This window comes from Eptatretus burgeri, chromosome 2 (assembly GCF_056783735.1).
Source record: "Eptatretus burgeri isolate ZD-2024b chromosome 2, Ebu_testis_v1, whole genome shotgun sequence".
Taxonomy (NCBI): Eukaryota; Metazoa; Chordata; class Myxini; order Myxiniformes; family Myxinidae; genus Eptatretus; species Eptatretus burgeri.
The window spans coordinates 61060242-61080241 of record NC_140962.1 but is presented as its reverse complement, the minus strand read 5'-3'; the positions used below and the strand labels follow the sequence as shown (position 1 = coordinate 61080241).

The following is a 20000-nucleotide window of genomic DNA, read 5'->3' as shown; positions in this document are numbered from 1 at the left end:
GACGTTTTGTGGACAGGTTCGGTGTGTGACAAGGATGAACTGATGAGATTTTGGTGAAGATGTGGATCCAGATTCGACAACAATAATTTTTTTAAGGGATTCTTCACCATTGAGAGATTGGGCCAAAAAAATATATATATATATATATATATATATATATATATATATATATATATATATATATATATATCAAAGTTGTGGATGGATTCGGATGAAACTTGAACATGTTTGGTCTGTCACAAGGGAGAATTGGTTCAATTTTGGTAAAGATCCGAATTTGGATCACCATTAAGAGATAGGGCCAAAAACGATATAGCATGATATCTCAAAAATCTATTGGGCCCGATATGTTGTCGTGGATCAGGCATTGCGTTGCGGAGGAATGTGCTCTACCAATAAGAGTACCCTCAAATATGACAAAGAGCCACCTGTGGCCGTGGTAAAACAGACAAAGAAGATGAAAGATTCAAATGAACAATGGACTTATACAAAAAGCAAAGATGACAAATAACGAAGAAGACATTGTTCGGTATAAGAGACTACAAGTCCACAACAAGTGGTGAAGTACCAAATTAGGAATGCTCTAGGGTTGGCAGGATGGCCTACAGGTATGCACACTTGCTCTAAGCTGTCCAGCATTTGTTTGAATCTCGACACAGTTATAAACTGTCATTCCGGTGTTTCACAGGCAGGAAGATTCATAAATGTGTGTGCCGTCCCTCGGATGGACGTTAAACTGGGAATCCCATCTGCTGTCATTAGATGGTGGACGTTTAAGATCTCATGGTGTCTTTCATGAAGAGGAGGTGAGCTGTCGCAGGCACCCTGAACAAATTACAAATCCCTGTCTTCGCCTACAGAGGGTACTGCATCAGTGACAGTCATGCCCTCATCCAATGATGCTACCCATAGCCTGCATACGAAAGAAGGAATGCCAGTTGGAACTTCATGGAGGGATGTGGTCAGTGAAGATTTGAAAGTTTAGATTTCAAAGCTGACAACGAACTGTGTGCCACAGAACACCTGTGAACACCTGTGAAGGGCTGCTACCTTTCGAGATTTGATGATGCTTTTTAAAATCACTTTTGATCTTTTTCACACTGGAGATAGAACTTATCATGAAAGTGTGTCCTCCTGTTTATCCACCTGTTTGGAGCCATTATATCAGATTGGAAAAAAATTATCCCAAATTCACTCTATATTTCGACATAATTATTTATGCCATGAGTTCTGATTGTCAAATATGGAATCAGATTTCGAATGACAGATTTTAAGCCTTCGAATAACGCCACGATTAGCTTTCTTAACACGGATATACACCTTTACATGGATTTTGCCCAAGGCGGAAAACCCCCTCGGGGAAAAGCAGGAAATTAAATTACTACAACCTCCATCGTATGACCCTTCATCCTCATGTCAAGATTGGTTGAGATTGGACAAGTAATGACTAAATATATCGTGGTCAGACAGAGAGACACCAAATTGCGTATTGTTGTCTCATGTGAATATACTTTAGCTTTGGTTTGTTGGAGGTTTTCTGGTGAAGGGTTTCCCGGTAGGGGTTTTGAGATGTTTTTTGGTTGCGATTTTTTTGAAGGCTTGAAACGGAATCCAAACGACTTGGACGTCTTTCCTTCCACGCTTAAATAGGACGTCAGGATGTGTGGAGAAAACGCTGAGTGACCTCAGATTGAGAAGCCTGAAGGACAGAAGGAAGGCCAACAGCCTTCAGATGCTGTTCAAGATGAACAAGAAAAAGAGCAATCAGAGATTGCAGTTCCTCGCAGGACTGGCTTTGTGTGGTGTTGGTGTAGTTTTGTGTGGCATGTGTCGGCTGGTGTGTTACGTAATTTAAAAGAGACATGATTAGAACTGCCACTTTGTAAATGCTGGCAGTGATGACTGGATCAGCCATTTCAGAGGAGAGGATTTTTGAAGGTTAAAAAAAAAAGAAACAATATGGCTGGTGAATCATGTGACTGTGGACGTCATCAAAAATTTTTGTGGACTATTTTATTCCTTGATGACCGTCAAATTTTTATACTGATCGGATGTTACTTTCTACATATGCAATTATGACATCATTAAAAAATCACACATTCCGCAAGAGGAGTACTTGCTATATGCCAAGTTTCAATGATCGTTAAAACATTCTCCATAACTAGTCGCATCAATGGTGAAAATTTCGTCTTAATTTCGAAAATTTCGACAAACGGTTGTGAAGAAAAACACGAAAGTTCAGTGTGGACAAACAGACAGATAAACAAACAAGCTGGTAGGCGGACATGGGTTGTCGACTACCCAATAGAACCTGACGCGATGGGCCCGTTCGATGGGGAATGACCTGAGGATTAAGCACAAGAAAATTCATGATTCTAGCTTCAAGAGTTAATGCTGCAGATTGTTTTTTCGTTAAAATACCCCCACATTTAGAGGTTTTTCGGCCGTTGCTAGGCAACGGAGGAGTCCATAGCAACGGTTCTTTCTCACACATAACTAGGACATACCATGAACCTACCATACCAGTTTCATGTATATCTGACTCATAGTCTGAGATATAACGAACTTCGTTTTTTTATTGTTTTCGACCAGGGTTCATTAAAAGTCTATCTTCTCCGACAGTTTTCATAGAATTCGGCTGGAAGTCTTTGACAACATGGCTGAATGTACTGCCCACAGTCGCTCGGGGCCCGATTTTTGATTTTCGAAAAAATAATTTTTTTATGATTTTTCTAAAATTTCAAAGTCCCGTTGCTCGGCAACGGTGGTGTCCATAGCAACGGTTCTCATTTGCACACAACTAGGTCATGGTATGAACCTACCAACCAAGTTTCATTTTAAATCGCCATTGTATTAACTGAAATCGCCATTTTAAATACTGATAATAAGGGTAGAACAAATCTCAAAAAAAAAAAAAAAATTTTTTTTTCTTTTTTCGACTAGATCGACTACCCAACAGACTCAAATGCAATACCCTCCTTCGGCGAGGGTAACAATGGCTTGGTGGAAATCTGCAAGTCCAAGTATTTACAATCTGGTGACCCAAAAACTTGAGGATCTCAGTGCTTTTTCCAAGAGGTGATCTCACAACCACCATCATGTACAGTGACCTCTTCATTGGAATTCTACTATCGGCACCAATAAATGTTCGTGTGTGTGTGTGTCCTCCACAATTCCAAAACCATGAAACCGAGCGGCCCCAGCCTTTGCATGCATACTACCGGAACGCCAAGGTGGTGCATGAGTGAAAACTGGGTAGTTGGGTGAATTAAAACACCCCTTTTGAAGATAATTAACAGCCTTAAATAATTATATCCTTCATTAGGTGCCAGCCTCAGCCACCTCACTCTCCCTCGCTGGGGGTTTAAGGCGTATCCTCGGTCACCTCGCTCTCCATCGCTGGGGTCTTAATCTGCCATTTTGTTCGGCCTACTCAACAATGCCTTGACTTGGAACAGGCCGCAACAGTTTATTCATGATAATGTCATCAAATTGTGTTTTTTTTTTTCACTTTCATCACTCATATAATTGAATGCTTGATCTACATACCTACAAATCACTGTATACACCGCTTTTGTGGGTGTTACAGTTTTCAATTCAGGAGCTTGGAGCAATTTCATGCATTATATGATGTGATTTTCCATGATTGACTCTCACGGCTCAATTAAAGTATTGTCGTGTCCAAGAGTTAACCACTACCTGGACGGATTGCCAAACTTCTTCCTTGGAGGCTTACAGCTGAGACTCGTCGATTAATTCATGCACGGGAAAGAAATGGCGCTAAAGGGAAAAAATGGCGGTGGCACATGGGTTGTACTGGACCCACAACAGATACACAGGCACAAGCAAATGCAATAGAACAAAATGATTTTAAAACAATAATCAAATATGTACAATGACAATAATTCAAATAATATAAATGAAAGAAAAACGTAAGGTAAACTTAATCTAAATATAATTGAGGTGCCTCCACGCATATTTAAATACAGGCAAGAGAACGGAATAATATTATAAAATATTCCTCCTTTTAATGCGTCACTTAGCTGTGTGCCAGCGATGGTCTTTATGGAACGTGGAACGAAGTACTTCATCGTGCACGTGCAAACACGCCCTCAAAAATGGCACTCGGCCGCTCTCTCGCTGCGGGACGAACATACATCTGGCAATTTGTGAGAGCGGTTCAACACCAAGGCTCAGAGTACCCCCTTGACAAAGTAAAGATGACAAATAACGAAGAAGACATTGTTCAATAACGAAGAAGTAGACATTCAACAAGATTACAACAAGATTAAAAATTGTATACATTACATACTTTTTATTTATTTTTATTTATTCAGCCCCTTCCTTGGAACCTTAACCCACACAATCCAACCCAATATCAGCTTTCTCGTGCATCGATCGTCCTCACCGACCCACTGCTTTTCAGAATGGCTGCTGTCCCCTTTGGTTACGTACACGAGGCTCGGTGTCCGTTCCTCGCGACCCAACCAAGAGCCAAAGGCCAGCGTCTTGCTTCACCACGCAAGCCAAAATTGCCTCAGCACGAATACGATAATCATGCCATCTTCTTCATGCATCAAAGGAAAGCCATTTCATCATGCCCTGATCTTTCACGCCATCTCCTAGCTTCGTTCTCGTTTCTCGACCATGTGCATCCTTTACTCCGCACTCAACCGCTCTTCACACTACTTATGCATGCGCTCACAATCTCTCGCGATTACTGCGCACGGAACCAACAAAGCCACCACCTCTTGGCTTATTGCTCCCTGACATCACGCCCATCAATCTTCAGCCTCCAGGGCATGACTTTGACCACCGTCCCCCTTGGAGGCAGGGCTTCTCCTGACCTGATCATGCAGCTCTGCTGCAATGGCCGTTGCCATTACGAAAACACATTTCTATCATTGCTGGTTGTAAAAAAAAAACAAAAAAAAAACACAGGGAAAGGTCACAGGGGCAATCACATACTGGGGGACATTATCCTTAATCCCTATCTAATTAACACTGCACCACTCCCCATGTGGTGACAAGTAACACTTAGGCTCACAGTTTCTCTTTAATTACATTGAGATGTCTCCCACACGTCCACAGGCCAAGAAACTCTGTACAATCCTATCTTTCTTATGAAATTCCTCCATCTACCCCACAAACATAACTCAGCCCCCTCCTAGGAACCGAAGCTCCTGCAAGGTTCAATGCAGGCATTACCACTCCAGCCTTCCCAATTACCGACTCACACCTCATTAGCCAATGACATAAATTAGAAGGGGCTGTAGGAAGCAAGCCAGAGCTAACTTACCTATTCTCCTTAACGTTCTACCCCCTTAAATGCAACAATTCAAATATTTGCAAAACTCTTGGTTCGTCACTCCTAACTCCTGGGGTAGGTAAAAAAAAATGTCAGAAAACACACAAAAATCTACTGTAGGACAAAACCTTAACCAAAACTTTCTTTATTGATTCTACAACCTCCTCCGAAAGACTGCGTTCCCCGGTGGATGTCACAGCACCCAACATAACCTGCGGAGCCATCCAAATTACCTCTCCAAATTTCCATGAGCCCTGTCTCTCCGGTTCAGGTGAGTGACATTGATTAAGTGAACCTTCCCTCACACACTCATACACATAAACCCAATATCAATCATTCATTCCAACCCTGCAAGACCATGGCTTAAATGTTATTACACACATGTGTGATCCTCAACTAGGCATCGGGGAGGTACCGTACAACAAAAATTGTGGGGGCTCTTTCAGTTGTAGTACCCGCAGTCCAAAAACAAGTCGCCAGACTTATGACTTCTTTGCACCCCCACCCCCCCTTTAACCATGAGGTCCCTTGCAGCCAAACTGCTGTTTTGCTGTACGTCCCACTAGGGAGGGACTCTACACCATCCAGGCCCTCTTGCAGCCTCATACGGGTCACCAGGGGTCTCTTTCCCGCTGGTCACCCAACCACACCTCCCCATTCGACGGGTCCCCATTTCCACGCACTACCAGCTGCCAGGGACAAATTATCTCCGGGGGAGCCACAGTCACCGCTCCTCCAGAGCTTGATCCATTCCTGCAGACCCACATTTCTTCCCCACCCACACAATCCACCATCTCATTTCCTCCCCCATTTCCATTCAATTCTCAAACAATGCAACGCACGATGGTGATCATGTTCCTACACTGCCATGGCCTGCTTACATGTTATTATCTGCATTCATTCCCCAAACACTATTGAATTATTTACGACACCAACATCACAACAAGATAATTCTGGTCTCCAAACCAATCCCTTTACCGACCATTAAGTCACTCTTGCCTGCTCCCTTCCTAATTACCCATGTCCCAAATCTAAGCAGAACAACCCTTGGGACAGTAAGCATCAAAGAATTTTCTCATAAGTGTAAGTTGTCGCAGGTTGGTCGGGTCTAAAAGTGTCATCCACCCCTTCTAAATTTTCTTTGCACCCTTTTAATCCACCCCTCTGGATTCAATGCTTTCAAACTCCATGGATGACTTATTTTTTATTTATTTAGTTTTAAATTTGTCTATCACAGTAAAATCTTGCAGATCACCCTGGCTAGTGATTGGGTGCAAATGTAGACTTTAAGCACACCCTCGATGAGGTGTCAAATAATCAGATTAACCACAGGAACTCTGTCCACAAAGAGCATCTGCCTCAGCAGGAGAGTCAGCAGGATCTCTGCCTGCACCCCCCTCCAGGATCCGGTAGACCCAAGTTTCTCTCATCCTCTCCTAGAAACCTGCATCCCCCTCCGGGATCTGGTAAACCCATTGTTCTCTCATCCACTCTCAGTAGCCTGCATCCGCCTCCAGGATCTAGTCGGTCTAGAGTTCTCTCATCGACTTCTGATCGCTGCCTGTATCCTCCTCTGGGATCTGGTAATCCTTGAGTTCTCTCATCCTGTCTCGTTTGATGCCGACATCCTCCTCCGGGATCTGGTCGTCCTAGAATTCTCTCATTCACTCCTAATCGATGCCTGTTCCCTCCTCCGGAATCGAGTAATCCTCGAGTTCTCACATTCTGTCCCAATCGATGCCTGTACCCCCCCCCCCTCCAGGAAGAACCATGGCCACAGCTATAATACAGGCAGACATTGCCACAGCCAGGTGGACCCAGCCAAATCTGAATCTCCTGGGCACACCAGGCTGAGGGCGGAACAAGGCCACGACGGGCTGGCCCATAACCAGCATGAGGATAACTCCGAGGCACGCATGGATGCCGGCAACCACACTTCTCCATCTACGATAGACAAAAGCCAGACAAACAGCCACTATGGTTAATGCGAATACCATCACCTGACTTTGGGCTGTGACACTCATCTGCTCGGCTGCCTGCGAAGATAGTTGGAGTGAGTACAGATGTGTTTTGGCCTCATGCAGCTCTTGCTCCAGCTTCTATGCTCAGATTTCCTGTTCCTTTTCTTTCTGTTTGCATTTTTTCCAGCTCCGACTTTCTTCCCGCCGACATCTCTTCATCAAATTCTGGGCTTCCCTATTGGAGGACTGCAATTCAGTACGCAATGCTCTGATCTCCTGGCGAAAGTTCTCCATCAGATCTTTTTCATGGTGGGGGGGGGGCTCCTGATCAACAATTGTCATGTCCAGGGGGTTGAGCCCCTACCTGGATGGATGGCCAAACAGTTCTCCCTGGGAGGCCAACAGCCGAGACTCTCGGAGATTAATGTGTGCGTGGGAAAGAAATGGCAGTAAAGGGACCGAGGCATATGGGTTGTACTCGACCCACAACAGATACATGGACACAAGCAAATGAAATTGAACAAATAATAATTCAATGACAATAATCAAACATGTACAATGACAAAAATCATATCCATCCATTGGGACCATATTCTGTGCAGAGCATTGGTGCTGCTGAAGAAGGTTCCTTGGCTATTGGACACAATCTTGGACAAGTCACCACTCCAACACAGTGTACAATCATTCTGGCACTCATTTTGCCAACCTTGGAAGGATGACAGGCAGAGTCAACTACACCTGGTATTAATTCAACAGCCAAGTGGGGTTTGAACTCGGGATCATAGGTTTACAAGCTCACCCCCCTAACTATTGAGCCAACACCAGGCATTCAACAATTCAGATGATAATACTGAAATAAAAACAAGAGATAAACGAAATCTAAATCGAATTGAGGCGCCTCCACACAGACTTAAATACAGACAAGGGAACGGAATAATAATAGAAAAAAAAATCCTTCCTTTTTTCCCGGCACTTAGCTGTGTGCCAGCCAGAGATGATCTTTATGGAATGTGGAAACAAGTTGCTTTGTCGTGCATGTGCAAACGCATCCTCAAAAATGGTCCTCGCCACTCGGCCGCTCTCGCAGCGGTATGAACATACGTCAGGCAATTCGTGAGCGGGTTTCAACACCAAGGCTCAGAGACCCCGTGCAGTTTCCTCGTGCATTGATCGTCCTCACCGAACCACTGCTTTTCAGAATGGTTTCTGCCCCCTTTGGTTACATGTACGAGGCTCGGGGTCCATTCTTCACGACCCAACCAAGAGCCAAAGGCCAGCATTTTGCTTCTCCCCATGCGTCAACATCACCTCAATACAAATACGATAATCATTCAGTCTTCTTCATGCATCGAAGAAAAGCCATTTCATCGTGCCCTGATCTTTCACGCCATATCAGAGTACACATAAGGCTTGGCGAATATTTGTGTGAAGTTTCCCCTCAATCTGTCCAGCCGTTCTCGAGAAGAAGATTTTTTTTCATAGGTTTTATAGTAAATCAAATATGGCTGCCAAACCATGTGACCTGCGATGTAATATGTGTTAACCATTTGTTCCTCATGGATAGGAGGTCATGTGTGTAAAGTTTTGCCACAATCTATTCAGCCACTTCAAAGAAGAAGACTTTTGAAGGATTAAAAAAAAAACACATTATGGCTGCCGAATCACCTGACCGATGACGTCATCAATTTTTTTTTCTGTGGATCATTTTATCCCAAGATGACCCTCAAAATTTTTCATACTGAGCAGATGTGGCATTCTACATATGCAATTATGATGTAACAACGAAGGCACCTGTGATGTCATAAAAATCACACATTCCCCATGAGGAGTACTTGCCGTGTGCCAAGTTTCAATTTTTCCTTGGTGTGGTTTCAGAGATCCAAAGGTCCAAAGTGTTTCCGTTTTTCCAACATGGCTGCCACACCACGTGATCTATGATGTCATAATTATGATTAAAGCATTCGACATGAGTAGTCGAGCCTCTGGTTGAAATTTCGTCTCAATCCAACAAGCGGTTGCAGAGAAAACCACGAAAGTTCTGTGTGGACAAACAAACAAACAAACAGTTCTGTGTGGACAAATGAAAAATCACTCATAGAGTGACAACTTGGCAAAACAGCACAAAGTAGAATGGCACTCGGTAGAATGCATACCTCTGCCTGGTGGAACTGTTCACATTTGGTCTCACACTGATGGGCTGGATCCGAACCAAAATCCAATCTGTTTGTTCTTCCACCTTGTTTTGTCATAACTCATCCACAACTTTTTGAGGTAGAGTGATATATTTAGTTTTTGGCCCTATCTATCAATTTTAGAAATTAGGCCTGTGTTGACATTTTGACCTTAAAATTAATTGGGAGTTGAATTCAGCGACCTGACATGAAAATGCTCTTCAAATTTCAAGTCAATCAGATGAAAATTGATGATTTTAGAAACTCTGCCTACATTGTCCTTTTGGCCTATGTTGACCTTGAAAATAATTGCTGGTTGAATTCAGAGACCTGAAATATAAATACATTTCAAATTTCAAGTCATTGAGATGAAAATTGAGGATTTTAGAAATACCTCCTTAGTTGTTGACCTTGGGCTTATGTTGACCTTTTGGTTCATGTTGTGCTCAAAAATAATTGGCTCGTTGAATTCATTGACCTGAAAGATAAATCCTCTTCAAATTTCAAGTCAATCAGATGAAAATTGAGGATTTTATAAATACCACCTTAGTTGTTGACCTTGGGCTTATGTTGATCTTTTGGTCAATATTGACCTCAAAAATAATTGACTGCTTGAATGCAATGACATGAAATATAAATCCTCTTCAAATTTCAAGTCAATCAGATGAAGATTGAGGATTTTATAAACATCACCTTAGTTGTTGGCCTTGGGCCTATGCTGACCTTTTGGTCCACGTTGACCTCAAAAATAAATGGCTGGTTGAATTCCTTGACCTGAAAGATAAATCCTCTTCAAATTTCAAGTCAATCAGATGAAGATTGAGGATTTTAGAAACACCACCTTAGTTGTTGGCCTTGGGCCTATATTGACCTTTTGGCTAATGTGGACCTCAAAATTACTCGGTGGTTGAATTCAGTGACCTGTTATGCAAATGCTCTTCAAATTTCAAGTAAATTGGATTAAAATTTAGGGTTTTAGAAATTTGTCCTATGTTGACCTTTTGGTCTATGTTGACATTTTTGCCGATGGTGATCACAAAAATAATAGGTGGTTGAATTCCGTGACCTGATGTGTAAATCCCTTTCAAATTTCAACTCAGATGAAAATTGAGAATTTAAAATTTTTGTCCAAATTGGCCTATTGGCCTTTGTAGACCTTTTGGCCTATGCTTACCTCAAAATTAATAGGTAGTTTAATTCAATGACCTGATATGCAAATGCTCTTCAAATTTCAAGGTAATTGGATTAAAATTGAGGATTTTATAAATTTGGCCTATCTTGACCATTTGGTCTATGTTGACCTCAAATTAATAGGTGGTTGATTTCACCGACCTGATATGCAAATGATCTTCAAATTTCAAGCCAATCGGATGAAAATTGAGGATTTTAGAAAATTTGGCCCAATATTGCCCAAACTGGCCTTTTGGCCAATGTTGAACTCAAAATTAATAGGTGGTTGAATTCAGCGACCTGATATGCAAATGGTCTTCAAATTTCAAGTGAATAGGATGAAAATTGACAATTTTAGAAACAATTTAAATTTTTTGCCTATTTTGGGTTGACTTTCTGGCCTATGTTGACCTTTTGATGAAAGATAACCTGAAAAGTAATCGGTGTTTGAATTTATTGACCTGATATTGAAATCCTGTTGAAATTTCAAGTTGATCAGATGAAAATTGACAATTTTAGAAACAATTTAAATTTTTTGCCTATTTTGGGTTGACTTTCTGGCCTATGTTGACCTTTTGATGAAAGATAACCTGAAAAGTAATCGGTGTTTGAATTTATTGACCTGATATTGAAATCCTGTTGAAATTTCAAGGAGATCGGATGAAAATTGACAATTTTAGAAACAATTTAATTTCTTTCTTGATTTTGGGTTGACTTTCTGGCCTATGTTGACCTTTTGATGAAAGATAACCTGAGAAGTAATCAGTGCTTGAATGAATTGACCTGATATTGAAATCCTGTTGAAATTTCAAGTCAATCGGAGGAAACTTGAGGATTTTAGAAATGTGGCCTATATTGACCTTTTGGCCAATGTGGACCTCAAAATTAGGAGGTGGTTGAATTCAATGACCTGATATGCAAATGCTCTTCAAATTTCAAGTCAATCGGATTAAATTTGAGGATTTTATAACATTTCGCTCAAATTGGCCGAATTGTGGACCTTTTTGGTCGACAGAATTTTACGAAGCTTCAATGCGGAACCGTCGCAGTGTCGGCGACGTTTATCTCTGAAAATTTTGGGGTGTTTGGTTGAGCGGTTTGGGCTGGAGGTGAGCGGACAGACAAACAAACACACAAACATACCAACAAACGTAGGTGATCAACATAGTTGTCAAATATATATATTTTTTTTGCCAAGAAACAAACGGATCCAGATGCAATACCTTCTCCAGTGAGAGTAATTACGAACATATAATCTCCGTGCTGGGCCGCAAGTATATCTGGGCTTCGTGAAAGGCAAGGTAATGCTGAAGCAGCACACACAGCAGGTGGATGTGCAACAAGGGGGTGAAGACCAATGAAAATTTGGTCCATCGGACCAAGGGGCCCCACGAGAATCCTTCCATCCAGTGGAACCACACTGTGCAGAGTCAATCTGAGTGTTGCCTCAGCAGTCTCCTTGGCTATTGGACCCATTCCTGGACGGGTCGCCATTCCGACACAAGATACCAGCAAGCTGCACTCATTTTGCCGACCTCAGAAGGATGACGGGCAGAGTCAACCCCCACCTGGTCTTAATTCAACAGCAAAGTTGGATTTGAACTCAGAATCCGAGAAAACCAAGTCACCACCTGAAACATTAAGCCAACACCAGGCATATAAAAAACAAAGTGATCATGGATGAAACAGCGCCCGGAAGGTGGAATTGAACCACTCTGCGGCTAAGCAGCTACAGGTTTGAAGCCTGCACCCCGGACCACCGAGGGTCATCCAGGCACTCATAGTCTCTGTCTGAATTCTCTTATATAGAGACACTTTCAGCACCACGTGACATTGATGGTTACCCTGGGTTGGCCTCTACATCCGAGTTATGCTGTATGTTTGAAGCTATTCCCTTTAACTCCGACGGTCAAGATGTTGAGTGAAATATTCTTTCGTACTTCGTTTGACGGCAGCAGTTTTGCTTATTTTCAGATATGCAAATCGTGTGTCCATGTTCCACCTCATTCGTTGATTCGTTTCGCCACCTGCAGGCGGTTTGGGTATTGCGGAAATTTAGAAACCTGAGTCTGTCGGTTTCGAAGATAATTTAATTGACCGTTTTTTAATTACAACAGATATGCCACCATTGAGAGCCTGGTGTTGGCGCAGTGGTTAGGGCAGCGGCTTGGGATCCAAAAGGTCCTGAGTTCAAGCCCCGTTGGGCCACTGAATTAATACACCAGGGGGTTGACTCAGCCTGTCATCCTTTCAAGGTCGGCGAAATGAGTACCAGTATACTGGGCCGGTGTATACCCCGGTTAAAAATAGGTGTACCATATCCCTGTGTCGTAAGAGGCGACCAGGGTTGCGTCAGGAAGGGCATCCGGCGTAAAACATGTGCCAAATCACGATGCGGATCATACGGATGATCCGCTGTGGCGACCCCTAACGGGAGCAGCCGAAAGAAGAAGAAGAAGATGCCACCATTGATGAGTTTCACACGTTCATGATGAAAGTGAAGGAGGTTATATTTTCCACCCCTTTCTGCCTGTCTGTTTGTTTGTTTGTTTGTCTGTGTGCAGGATATCTCAAAATGTTGCAGACGGATCCGGATGAAGTTGTGTGGACAGGTTCGGTGTGTGACAAGGACGAACTGATGAGATTTTGGTGAAGATGTGGATCCGGATTCGACAACAATAATTTTTTAAGTGATTCTTCACCATTGAGAGATTGGGCCAAAAACGACATATATATATATATATATATATATATATATATATATATATATATATATATATATATATATATATATATATATATATATATATATATATATATATATATATATATTCATTCGGGCTGCGACCCTTTAAGATAGCCGTTTTTCTGTTCTATCTTTATTTTGAACCAACCACGTCTCAACCGCCATCACACAACAACCACCAACCACAACGCCGCTACATAACAACAACGCCAACAGCCACGACCTTTACCTTCACAACTCGCTCCCACAAACATCGCATCACCGCCATTCCAAACGTCACCATGGCCATGGACCACCACTTTAAACCCTCCACCACCTTCGCCTCTCCTTCTGCGGACATTCCCGCACCGCTTGTGGGCAGCGAGCGTCAGGCTGTCCTGGCCTCGTGCGGGATGCGCACCGAGCCGCGGGTGCAAATTGCGGCCTTTCCGAGGAGAATTCGGATCAGGAATGATACACGCCCACTTCTGATCCGTCCAATCAGCAAGCGCGGGGCGGTTTGGCCCCGCCTCCAGGCGCGTCGGAGTAGAATCGATATATGCAAATTCGAGGATCAGGGGAGACTCACGCCCCTTTTTCTCCGTCCAATGGGCGAGCGTGGCTCCACCCCCGAGCTCGTTCTGATCCAGAAATTTGCATATGGGTTCTCCTGCCGGACTATAAAGCGCCGAGCGCTGGGCGAATTTAGTCAGTTGGAGAAAAGGTCGAGGCAGTCAAGTCGGGTCTGGAGAGGAGCAGTCTGTGGAGCCGTGAGTCAAGTCGGGTCTGGAGAGTGGCAGTCTGTCGGGGTTCGGAGTCTGTCGGGGAGCTGCAGAGAGGGGAAGCCTGAAGCCTGGAGCACGGTCGAGGTGGTTTGCTGCAGTCGGCTGAGGAGAATTGCGGAGGAGGCCGAGTGGCTCGGGTCCGAGGTAAGGAAGACTGCTGTCGGCAACGAGCTCGCAGTGGAGTCGCTCGTCGCGGGACCCAAGCAAGCCAGCTATCCTCTTTCCCCAGAGCATCAACAATTCCCTCCTTTTTTCCCCCGTGCTGAGATAGTGCGAAAAGGGGGGCCCCGTTCCCACCCCACTCCAAGCAGTGCCAACGAAACCCGCGCAGGAGCGCGGAGTCGGGGCGCCGCCACATTTGCGGCTCATCACAAGACACGGGAAGGATCCACCCGGTCTCGCGGCCCACAGGCCCCGTCTGTCCCCTTTTCTTTGAGGGTGGCCCTTTTCTTTTGCTTTTGAGTAAATGTGTTGTCGGCGCCGTCTGTAAAGTAAAACTGTGTAAGTGTTGCCGTGTGCACGCGTAGTCGGTTGTAGATCTGCATTGTTGTGTTTCTTTTGTAGCATCTGCTTTTGGTGCATAATTGTTGTAATTGCATATGTGTGCTTTCCGTGTGCCGCGGAATAAATGTGAATTATGTTAAACTGTTTTTCCCATTTCGCTTCGTCTTTTGTTTAATTGAATCTCCATCTTGCTTCACGTAAAGGGTTGGTAGTGGGTTTAATACGCCCGATAATTAATCAGAACCGTCGAGGCCGACGATAACACCGCTCGGTTATCCCGATAGTACGGAACGGGTCGCTTCAGTGGCCCGTGTCCGGAGTCGACCCGCGGCGAGGTGCGATCGCCCGGTCTACCCTCCACATGGGTACTTCGGTAGGTCGAATTTGGCGAACAACCCTATCCCACGCGGGGGGCCGATTGGCACGATCGTGGTGAGGCCGAAAGGCCCACCCGTGATAGGCTCCCGGCGTTAGTCCGAGAGGGTCACGACAGAATTGTCCGTCCGGTGGGCGACGTGCCGCGATTCGAGTTACGTGGCCGTTCGCACGCCGGCGGGTGCGAATTCGCAACAATATATACAGGGTGTCCCAAAAAAATATACAACTTTTCATCTGCAAAGAGGATGGTCATAACCTATATTTTTTAAAAAGATATATGGCTGGATAGAAAGTTGAAAGGTTGAAGTTTATTGTACCAATGTCAAAATTGCCACCAAAATTTAAATTTTGGTATCGAATCGTCGTTTTCTTTTCGACCACATGTTCGACGGAGGCTCCACGTTGTCCGATCACTGCCTGCAAACGCGTTGTCATGTTCTCCATCACTTTGGGAAACGTTTCCTGAGGAATGTTCTGGATTTCTCAGTGGATGTTTTCCTTCAGCTGATCAAGAGTCGGATCACCGAATTCAGATCACCATTAAGAGATAGGGCCAAAAACGATATAGCACTGTATAGCATGATATCTCAAAAATGTATTGGGCCTGATATGTTGTCGTGGATCAGGCATTACGTTGCGGAGGTATGTGCTCTACCAATAAGAGTACCCTCAAATATGACAAAGAGCCACCTGTGGCCATGGTAAAACAGACATAAGATGAGGGATTCAAATGAACAATGGACTTATACAAAAAGCAAAGATGACAAATAACGAAGAAGACATGGTTCAATAGAAGAGACTACAAGTCCACAACAAGAGGTGAAGTACCAAATTAGGAGAGATAGTGAGCTGGCAGGTTGGCCTGCAGGTATGCACACTTTCTCTAAGCTATCCAGCCTATGTTTGAATCTCGACACAGTTATAAACTGTTATTCCGGTGTTTCACAGGCGGAAGATTCATCAATGTGTGTGCCGTCCCTCGGATGGATGTTAAACTGGGAATCCCATCTGCTGACAATAAATGGTGTGCGTTAAAGATCCCATGGTGTCTTTTTATGAAGAGAGGGCGAGCTATCGCAGGCACCCTGAACAAATTACAAATACCTGCCCTAACCTACAGTGGGTACTGCATCAGTGACACAGTCATGCCCTCATCTAATGATGCTACCCCGTAGCTTGCATACGAAAGAAGGAATGCCAGTTGGAACTTCATGGAGGGATGTGTTACTACAACCTCCATTGTATGACCCTTCATCCTCATGTCAAGATTGGTTGAGATTGCATAAATAATGACTTAATATATCGTGGTCAGACAGAGAGACACCAAATTGCATATTTTTGTATCATGTGAATAGCTTTCAGTTACGCCGGTGGGTATCTTTAGCTTTAGCTTTGGTTTATTGGAGGTTTTCTGGAGAAGGGTTTCCCGGTAGGGGTTTTGAGATGTTTTTTGGTTTCAGTTTATTGAAGACTTGAAGCGGAATTCAAACGACTTGGATGTTATCCAAGTTATTCCGGTGTTTCACAGGCGGAAGGTTTCCTAACAGCTTGGTTTCACAAGTAACCTTTCCTTCCATGCTAAAATAGGACCTCAGGATGTGTGGAGAAAATGCTGGAGTGACCTCAGATTGAGAAGCCTGTAGGACAGCAGGAAGTCCAACAGCCTTCAGATGCTGCACAAGATCAACAATGGCTGGGTGGATATCTACAAGGCCAAGTATTTACAAAATGGTGACGCAAAAACTTGAGGATCTCAATGCTTTTTCCACGAGGTGATCTTGCAACCACCATCATGCACAGTGACCTCTTCATTGGAATTCTACTATCTATACCAATATGTCAATATACAAATATGTGTCTCCTCCATAACTCCAAAACCATGAAACTGAGTTACCCCAACCTTTGCATGGATCCTTAGGGAACTCCAAGGTGGTGTAGGAGTGAAAATTTGGTGCTTGGGTGAATTAAAACACCGCTTTTGAAGATAATTAACGGCCTTAAATAATTATATCCTTCATTCGGCGCCATCCTCGGCCACCTTGCTGTCTCCTTTTCCCTCACCCTTCCTCACCCCCCTGCCATCCCCCCACCCCCAGACATGGCTGGGGGCGGTGTTGATTGTCTCAAAACATGTCCGGGGGTGGTCTTTATTTGTCTCCGTACATGTCTGGGCGGAGTTTGTCTCCGGACATGTCATTGTTTGTCTCCGGATGTTTCTTGGCAGTGTTTGTCTCCGGATAGTGTTTGTCTCCAGACGTGTCCGGGCGGTATTTATCTCCACACTATGTTTATCTCTGAACATGTCCGGTCGGTGTTTGTCTTTTCGACAAACCCGTAGACCGGTAGAACTTGGACCGGTCGAAAATGGATTTCGACATTATTTTGATTCCATCTTCACTGTTGTTCTTTGCAGAATCATTTGATGAGACAGTATGAATCGTAATTGATGCTCCACCGCACGTCTGCCTTCTCTTCCTCTCACCTTTCACTGCCTTCCCTTCTAGTCATTCCAAAAAACGTTAAATCAGATCGAATTCCCATACATGCGTGTAATTACCTCATCGTATGATTCATGAACCTATAGGCTATAGTGCTCCATGAGATCCCGGTTAATTTTCAAAAGAAGAAGAAGAAGAAGAAGAAGAGACTTCGGATAGTAAAAGGCAGGGTTTTTTTTCAGTCAGAGTAGTTAATGCATGGAATGGTTTTCCAAGAAAGGCAGTTGCAGAACAATGAGTAGATAGGTTTAAATTGGAATTAGAAAGGTATACCTGGATGTATTGGATGTGGAGAGGTACAGAAATGTTGGCCGGACCTGATGGCAGCTTGCGTGTAGTCCTGTTCAAAATTTTCTTCTTGCTATTCCTTGCCGTTATTAATTTTTCGGCAATGGCTGAGCGAAGCTAGGTCGTGGCCATTCATTCCTGATACGTGAAACACCCTGCAACCCATGCCTGCAGAAAACGGGTTTTTTTGGAACGCTGGCCAAATTTTCCGGTCAATCATCATGTAACTTTGCATGAAGCTAGCTTTTACCATTACACCCATTTCGTATGCAGTCAACTTGGTTGTGGGATGACTTTGAAGGCGATAAAATACAAGTTGATCAGTATTTCCTGAGTGGTGGGAAAGGAGGTGCACACAGCAGACTGAACAAGCGCAAGCACATTAACGCTTGCCACTAGAGATGGTTCGAACTCAAATTTTCCAAACCTGAACCGAAAAAAAAACAGGAAAAGGCAGGAATCCGGAAGCAATTACCCGCAATTTTCCAGGAATTCCTGGGAAACGATTTACCAACAAGAAACACGAGCTTAGGCTTTATTTGTTTGAAAACTTTTCTCAGTTCAAGCTCGAGAAAATTAGGCTTGCACCATCTCTAATCTCTACCATACGTGGCGCGTCACAGACATGTGGTGTGGCACAATAGACAACATAGTAGATAATGAGAATTAAAATATTATCCTGAACTTTGTTCAGCAGAAGTTTCAGTGGAGTCCTTTTTTCATTTCATCTTACCCTGTTTGTGAAACGCCGAGATAATAGTTTATAGATATGTCGGGATTCAAGCCCAGGCAAGAGGTGAGTGATCAGTATCAGTTGATCTTTTATTGTTTATCAATTGTTGAAGTCCTTGTGCATATTGGAACATGCCTCCCATCCTGCGACAAAATTTCACAACAACTTACACGACAAACACGTCACAGTACATCTGGGCGTGACTCACAGTCTGCCCCACCCCATCACACCTCCATCACTTCAAGGTCAACGCTGTCACATCCCAAAGCCTTTGTCACATCAATGTCTGCCACCCTTGGATGAACGTGCGTGACTATACACGGCTCGAGAGCCTAGAGGCATTCTGTTTTGTCGTTAAGCTTGGACGCATGCGGCCTGGCCTCTCCGTCACGCTAGGTAAAAAGGTCGATGATGACGGCATGATCATGGTGAATGGTCTCTCGAAAACAAAATGACGTACCAACGTGACATGCCCACAGGCAAAAATTCCTGTCCTGCCGACATGGTGCAATCTTTAAACAAAAAACGATGACGAACATGAATTAGATCATCAAAAATATTCGTGTTTGATCAAGGCATGAACATCAAACTGATGACTGAGTGTGTGTGGGACACTTTACAGCCTTGAGATAACACATCGCAAACGTCACTCCAAATCTTCGGTGGAGTTATTAAGTGGAAGGGTGATCTTATAAATCTCTCATATATATATATATATATCAGGAATGTGGAAGTTGGCCATGGTATCAGCGATGGCTCATCTGAAGGTATAAACAGGTTGTCCATCAAGTCATTGTGTAACTGAATATAACTTTTGATGTACACATACTATAAACAAACTATAAATGATGCATGAAAGCATGATAGATAGAAACAAACTATAAATTATGCACCAATATATACATGCACTAGCAGGGGTACCCGATGTTGCCTGATGATGTTCTCATCCTGTTGGCATTTTGAAGAAATTAACTTTTTTTAGTTTGTTTTTTGTTGTAGGGACCATGTCTGATCCCCCTGCATCCACTAAGGAATGGGGTCGGGGATCATTAAATATTACATCTCACATAACTACAAAGACTTTGGCACTATCGAGCGATTAAAAAAGAAAAATTCCCCCAAAAAATCGAAGTTTTTTTTGACCATCTTGGGGTTTTTTTCAAGGTCTGAAGAGAGGGAAGTAGTTGCAGCCTGCCTGTCTGAAGGATGAGGGATGTCATGGCAGAGGGTGGAGTCATCATTAAATAGATTAAGAGGATTTTCCAGAGTCAGAGAGATAATCGATGAAGATTAGGAATAGGACTTGGCCCAGAACAGTGCCTTGTGGCACTCCAGCCTTGACAGGGAGAGGAGATGAAAGGATTCTGTTGGGTGTCACACATTGGTTACAAGAGTGGAGGAAGGCAGAAATCTATGTGTGGAGTTGACCTTGGATGCTATCGGCAGAGAGTTTGGAGAGTAAAGTAGGATCCAAGACTG

The 20000-nt window shown here is 43.6% G+C and overlaps 1 protein-coding gene and 1 non-coding gene across 2 annotated transcripts in view; one reads left to right on the top strand and one right to left on the bottom strand.

The window, feature by feature from the left end:
• NEK9 (NIMA related kinase 9) overlaps positions 1–20000 on the top strand; it is a 125467-nt gene that overhangs the window by 17810 nt on the left and 87657 nt on the right. The window lies entirely within an intron of this gene.
• On the bottom strand, positions 12300–12386 carry TRNASTOP-UCA (transfer RNA opal suppressor (anticodon UCA)). The gene has a single exon. It is a non-coding gene; the product is annotated as a tRNA-Sec (tRNA).